The sequence below is a fragment of the Panthera tigris genome, chromosome D1 (genome assembly GCF_018350195.1).
Source record: "Panthera tigris isolate Pti1 chromosome D1, P.tigris_Pti1_mat1.1, whole genome shotgun sequence".
In the NCBI taxonomy this organism is placed as follows: domain Eukaryota; kingdom Metazoa; phylum Chordata; class Mammalia; order Carnivora; family Felidae; genus Panthera; species Panthera tigris.
Genome location: NC_056669.1, coordinates 99,534,425 through 99,542,105, shown reverse-complemented (window position 1 = coordinate 99,542,105; position 7,681 = coordinate 99,534,425). Strand labels below are relative to the sequence as shown.

General features: G+C 40.2%; 1 pseudogene; it reads right to left on the bottom strand.

Annotated features, from left to right (window-relative positions):
* Positions 1-1,023: 1,023 nt before the first annotated feature.
* On the bottom strand, positions 1,024-1,961 carry LOC102957106 (annotated as a pseudogene).
* Positions 1,962-7,681: the final 5,720 nt, after the last annotated feature.

Sequence of the window (7,681 nt, the reverse complement as noted above, 5' to 3'; positions counted from 1 at the left end):
TTAACAACATTTCTTACTGAAAGTATCCAACCAAACACAATAACATCTCCCATATAAATGTCCTGAATTACAAAAGCATAGGCATTGACCTCAGGAATGGAAAAAATCTTAAGGACAAGATGTATAATGCAGCTACAGAAAGTTGCTGCGCTGATAGAATAATGAACATTAAAATTTTTAAACTACTTTTTTGCCCCTGTAGTTTGTTCTAAGTATTAGACAAATTACTTTCTTATTACTTTAGGTGAAAGTAAATTTTCAAAGGTAGTTTGTTTTTCACATTTAAAATTTTTAAAAATCTTGGGGCACCTGTATTGCTCAGTCAGTTAAGCATCTGAATCTTGATTTCAGCTGGGGTCATGGTCTCACGGTCCTGAGTTGGAGACCAGCGTGGGGCTTGGCTATGAGAGCATGGAACCTCCTTGGGATTCTCTCTCTTCCTCTATCTCTCTATGCCCCTCCCCAACTCATTCTCTCTCTCTCTCTGCCTATATAAATATTTTCAAATTTTTAAAACACTTGTTTCTAAGTCCCACTTCAATATAAACAAAGAAAAATAAGGCTACAAAGTGATATTAATTATCTTTTTGCTTGTAATAGTACAAATACCTGTGCCTTTTATTCAACCTCCAGAATTTCCCTATTGCATTGAGTCTTAATTTAAAAGACAATTTATTCTACATTTTGATGACTTTATGTAAACAAAAGAGAAACATCACTAGAGAATCCATTGATAGACTAAATTCATTGTCAGAATTTACAACCCTTTTGTTGCTTTAGGATTAATCATAGGGGTGCCTTGGTGACTTAGTTGGTTAAGTGTCTGATTTTGGCTCAGGTCGTGATCTCACAACTTGTGAGTTCAAGCCCTGAGTTGGGCTCTGTGCTGACAGCTCAGAGTCTGGAGCCTGCTTCAGATTATGTGTCTCCATCTCTCTCTGCCCTCTTCACTCATGCTCTGTCTCTCTCATTCTCTCAAAATTACATAAAAATGTTCCAATAAATAAAATAATTAATCATAAATGTGTTCAGTGTTAGTGACACATTTATTCTACCTTTGGTTAAATTTTTACACCAAAATTTTTCCATAGCATTTTTCATCTCTGAACTTCTCAAGGTGTATATTAAAGGATTTAACATGGGAATGATAACCATATAAACCAGAGTTATGGATTTATCAATGGGAATGTTGGAAACAGGTTTAACATACATGAGAAAGGGGAACAAAAAGAAGAAAATCACTGTGGTGTAGGAGCTGCAGGCAGACAGGACTTTGTGCTCCCCTTCTGGTCTGTGACTTTTAAAATAATTTAGAATGACTCCATATGAGACGAGCAGAAGGATAAAGATGACCATGCAGATGGCTCCACCATTGACAACCACTATGAGTAGGTGTTGGTGCAGTTAAGTTCCAATAATGGGCACGTGTCACAGATGAAATGGTCAGTGACATGGGGGCCACAAAACAGGAGGCTGTACACAAAGAGAAGTTGAACCATAGAGTGCATAAGACCTCCAACCCAGGCCACCACCAACAGCAGAATGCAAACCTGTCGATTCATGATAGTCAAGTAATGCAGCGGCCTACAGATGGCCACATAGCGATCATAGGCCATCACGATCAGGAGGAAGACCTCAGAACCCCCAAACAAGTGTTCTAGGAAGAGCTGCCCCAAGCAAGCTGGGAAGGAAATTGTCTTTTTGTCACAGAGTAAGTCTATAATCAATTTGGGAGAGATGACAGTGGAATAAACAACATCCATGAGTGACAGATAGGTAAGAAAGAAGTACATGGGGGAGCCCAGAGAGGAGTTGTCAAAAACAGTCACCACAATGAGCAGGTTGCTCATTATTGTCACAATGTAGGTCAGTAAAATCATGACAAATAATGCTTTTTGCCCTTCAGGATCCCGGGTGAGGCCAAGGAGGACAAATTCCGTCACATTGTTACTATTTCCCATTTCCTCTTTCTATATGGCCTGTTTCAGGGATGAGAGCTCAGGACAATGCAATCTGTAATTAAATCGTGAACATGACTATAAATACGTCCATTGTTAAGAGCACATCTTCATCATTAAGTGTTTTCTACAGCGGTTTATATGCAATAAACAGTTAGTGGTAACTATTGAGTTCTTCCAAAATGCCTGTTACACCTTCCCTTGATGGTCCTATTTGTCTTCAGATGATCTTGTTGGCCTACAAGAAAGAAGTTCTATCTCTAAGTCTTAGGGGATTGTCTATAGAGAGGAGTAATCAAAAGCTCAGCTATCGACACAGATTTATTATAGCCTTATTTAAACTATGTCTGTTCTTGGCACAGAAGTCAGCAGTCACAAACAAGGAAAGGATTCCTGCTCTCCAGAAACTTACTTTCTGCTGGTGGCAATAAACGCTACATAAATCGGCATAGAGTCAGACTTTTGAAGTGGTAGTACGTAGTTGCAGTGAGTACCTTTACAGTGTGATGTATCCAGCACCAAAAATAGCCTCTCTTGTGTAATAATTCACTTAATAATACTATGGCATTCCACTATTAGATGTTCAGACTAGACTCTGATGTAAAGACTAGATTTAACTGTATCAAATAACTGCAAAACTATTTAGTACATTGTTCCCTATTACAATGACTTGGTATGATTCTCGATCAGCTTTGTAAGGAGTTGGAGTTCTCTCCATTTAATGTTTGCCCACCCCACAATATCTTAACACAAATAACTCTCTAGATTTTCAGCAAATACATTTGAACTGAACTGGAGAGACTTGCAATTTTCACAAACTGTTACATTAGCAACTGTTTTGCTTTGTTTCTTTTAATTCTGGCAGGATAGTGATAGATAGGAGAAACAGACACTGAAATGAGGGGTAGGGGACAATGAGACATGGTTTTGTTTATAATGCTTTATAGGTACTGAGAGTGCTCAAAAATACAACTTCGTTGCCCTGGTTGCAAAAAGCGGCACACTCAGGGGAAAAGTTCGAGCTCAGTGTAAGAAGACATGGGTTTGAGTCATCTTCTAAATGTCATTACAAGCTTGTCTCAGGTTGCTCATTGGAAAACAAAGGGGTCAAACTAGTCCATCTCTGAATCCTTTCCAGTCCAATGCTCTGTGAGACCTTTCCGTCAGCCGCACCCCTCTATTCTACTGACATTTTTTTTCTTTTTTCATATTTTTATAATTAATAAAAATTTCCAAGCTTATTACTGTTACTGTAGAAATGCTAGCCAGTGGTAAATGGATTTGATATTCACAATGATCAAAGAGGAGCAGATAGATGGGCAAATATGCATAAAACACCTAATTTGAACATTAAAAAAATGTTTAAAAAAAGTAATAAATTGTGAGTTTCATATAGGAAAACATTGAAGTTAGGGAAGTCATATTAGGCAGCTAGGCAAGTGAAAGGAGAACCAGTCTCAGGCTGACTTACCCAATCATATCCTCAGCAAAGGAGGTCTTTCCTCTAGGTGTTAGAATCTCTGTTCTAGAGGCCCTGAGGTTCAGAGGCAGGAGGCCTTGAGATGAGGGAAGTTACTGAGGTTGACATCGCAATTGTTGAAAAGATAGGTAATCATAGTTCCAGAGTCTGCGGTGCAGTAGATGCTGTTGATCAAGGCCTGAATCTATGTCAATTGACACCATAATGATTTTCAGTTCATTAATTCAGTCCCTTAATTTGAATAACTGGTTCTATAAGAAACAAATTATTTTCTAGCAAGAACCTGCTTCTACATCAAATCTGGGTGCTTCCACACTTACTCATTTCCCCATGGCTTACGATGGGTTCCATTGAGCATCTTCATCTCCACATGTGTGTGATTGTATATTACATTTTCTAGGTCATAAGGATCATATATAAAGAGTCTTTAACCAACAAAATAAAAGGCAACTGAAGGAAAGGGAGACAATATTTGCAAAAGACATGTCAGAATAATAGTATCCAAAATCCATAAAGAACTTCTCAAAGTCAACACCCCAAAAACAAATAAAACAGTGACAAAATGGGCAAAAGACATGAATAGACACCTTTCCAAAGAAAACATCCAGATGGCTAAGAAACAAATGAAAAGATGCTCAATATCATTTATCATCAGAGAATATGAATCAAAACCACACTGAGATACTACCTCAGAACTGTCAGAATGAGTAAAAATAACAACTCAGGCAACAACAGATGTTGGAGACAATGCAGAGAAAGGGGAGCCCTTTTGCACTGTTGGTGGGAATGCTAACTGTTGCAGCCACTCTGGAGAACAGTATGAACGTTCTTCAAAAAATTAAAAATAGAACTATCCTACAACTCAGCAATTGCGCTACTAGGTATTTATCCAAAGGATACAAAAATGCTGAATTGAATGGGCACGTGCATTCCACTGTTTATAACAGCGCTATCAATAATAGCCAAAATGAATATGACGGAACAGCGTGGAAGTTTTTTGTGTGTGTCACGTCCATGAAGTACAGCCAGACCAACACTAAACCATCCTGCACACCTAGAAAACTGATTGGAGGATTAACACAACAATCTTCACAACCGGAACCAGAGAACTCACCAGGTACGCAGTGCAGAGAGGTGAACTTGGGGAGTGTGAAGCTGCAGTGGGCAGGGAGGTGCTTTTGTGGGCACAGAGTGGATAGAATTGGGGTGGGGATAGAATATGGGAAAAGCACCCCTCCCCAAAAGCAGGTGGAGAGAAAGTGGAAAATTGGAAACAGCTGCAGGGACTAAACTAAAAAGGGAGAAGGGAGAAAGGAGAGGGTTTAAATTCCATTAAGGCTGTAAGCAAGGGGAGCACAAAGTCTACAACTCTGCAGCTCAATACCTGGCGGTGCTCTGGTGGGAAGGGTGAATCTCCAGGAACAGAGTGGGGTCTGGGAGGTTCTTGGGCCACACGGGGAAAAGCGGTTCACTGCTGGAAGGACATTTGGTAGAGACTGTTGAAGCCACCTCGTCCCAGCAGACCCCAGAAGGCAGCCACACTCACTGGTGCTGGAACAAGGTTGTTAAGGGTGAAGCCTGGTGCCAGATGTATGTTGTGATTTTCCATAATCCCTGAAATGCTGCTGCTACACTATCTCATAACCTTTTTCTGGGGCAGGCTGGCACCTGGCCGCAGTCTCAGGGCACTGGCAGCAACAGGGCCCAGCAAGTGTTCCTGGGTGCAGCTGACATTTGGCCATTGCTCGGTGAGACCCTCCCACAGAGGAGTGGAACGGGTCAAAGCTGCAGTCTTTCAAAAGTAAGGGGCCGGGGAAAACAGCCGCATCTGAGACAAAACTTGGGACAGAGGTACTGCCTGGGGCTTGGTCACGGACAGTGAAAAAGTGGGGAGTGGACAAAAGCTTAAGACAGAGGATGGGTGTGCAATTGCTGATAGGGGAGAACAGAGTTCTGATACTAGTGACTGGGTAGCTGGGTGATGCCATTTTCACTGCTCCCGCACATATGCATACACACCGTATGAGCGCAACAACACTCCACCCCAGTAGGCTAGAAGCACCATCTAGTGAAGAACAGAGCCATTACACTAAGCCACGCCCAACTGGGCCAACCTTGCTCTTCAAGAACACAAGTCTCACCGCCTACTTAGTTCATGGACTATAAAGTGCTTCACAGTCTGACTTCTAGGGGAAAACGAAGTAATTTCAGTCCTATTTCAATCTGTTAGCAGGTCCATCTATTCAATTCTTTCTTTTTTTTTTCTCTTTTTCACTTTTCTTTTTCTTGAATACAGAAAGAGAAAAAATGCATTTTTATTTTCAATTTTTATTAAAAATATTTTCTTTAATTTTTTTCTACTATAGTCTTTACTTTTGTGTAAATTTTTCAAATTCTATCTTACTCCCATCATTTCATTTTAGTTTACTTCAATGTATTCATTTTTTCAAATTCTCAAATTCCTTTTTTTCCCCTTTTTTTCTCTAATCTGTCAAACCACTTTCAACACCCAGACCAAAACACGCCTAGGATCTAGCATCATTTATTTGACGTGTGTGTGTGTGTGTGTGTGTGTGTGTGTGTGTGTTTGTAATTTTTAATTTTAATATTTTTTAATTTTAATTTTTCTACCTCATTAATTCCTTTCCTCCCAAAAATGACAAAATGAAGGAATTCACCCCAAAGGAAAGAGCACGAATAAATGACAGCCAGGGATTTAGCCAACACAGATACAAGCAAGATGTCTGAACCATAATTTAGAATCACGATAATAAGAATACTAGCTGGAGTCGGAAATAGATTAGAATCCCTTTCTTCAGAGATAAAAGAAGTAAAAAATAGAATGAAATTAAAAATGCTATAACTGAGCTGCAATTACGGATGGATGCCACGGCAGCAAGGATGGATGAGACAGAACAGAGAATCAGTGATAGAGGACAAACTTATAGAGAATAATGATGTAGAAAAAAAGAGGAGATTAAGGCAAAAGAGCATGATTTAAGAATTAGAGAAATCAGTGACTCATTAAAAAGGAACAACATCAGAATCATAGGGGTCCCAGAAGAGGAAGAGAGAGAAATAGGGGTAGAAGGGTTATGTGATCAAATCATAGCAGAAAAATTTCCTAACCTGGGGAAAGACACAGACATCAAAATCCAGGAAGCACAGAGGACCCCCATTAGATTCAACAAAAACCGACCATCAACAAGGCATGTCATAGTCAAATTCACAAAATACTCAAGCAAAAAGAGAATCATGAAAGCAGCAAGGGAAAAAAAGTCGCTAACCTACAAGGGAAGACAGATCAAGTTTGCAGCAGATCTATCCACAGAAACTTGGCAGTCCAGAAAGGAGTGGCAGGATATGTTCAATGTGTTGAATCAGAAAAATATGCAGTCAAGAATTCTTTATCCAGCAAAGATGTCATTCAAAAAAGGACAGATAGGGGCGTCTGGGTGGCTCAGTCAGTTAAGCGGCCGACTTCGGCTCAGGTCATGATCTCATGGTCCGTGGGTTCGAGCCCCGCGTCGGGCTCTGTGCTGACAGCTCAGAGCCTGGAGCCTGTTTCAGATTCTGTGTCTCCCTCTCTCTGACCCTCCCCCGTTCATGCTCTGTCTCTCTCTGTCTCAAAAATAAATAAATGTTAAAAAAAAATTAAAAAAAAAAAACAAAATAGGAGATGAAAAGTTTCCCAGACAAACAAAAACTAAAGGAGTTTGTGACCACTAAACCATCCCTGCAAGAAATTTTAAGGGGACTCTCTGAGGGGAGAAAAGATGAATATATATACCAGTGAAGAAATGGGCAGAAGACGTGAAAAGACACTTTTCCAAAGAAGACATCCAGGTAGCCAACAGACACATGAAAAGTTGCTCCACATCACTCATCATCAGGGAAATACAAAGCAAAACCACAATGAGATACCACCTTACACTTGTCAGAATGGCTAACATGAACAACTCAGGCCACAACAGATGTTGGCGAGGATGTGGAGAAAGAGGATCTCTTTTGCGTTGTTGGTGGGAATGCAGACTGGTGCAGCTACTGTGGAAAACAGTATGGAGGTTCCTCAAGAAACTAAAAATAGAACTACCCTATGACCCAGCAATTGCACTACTAGGCATTTATCCACGAGATACAGGTGTGCTGTTTTGAAGGGACACATGCACCCCAATGTTTATAGCAGCACCATCAACAATAGCCAAAGTATGGAAAGAGCCCAAATGTGCATCAATGGATGAAT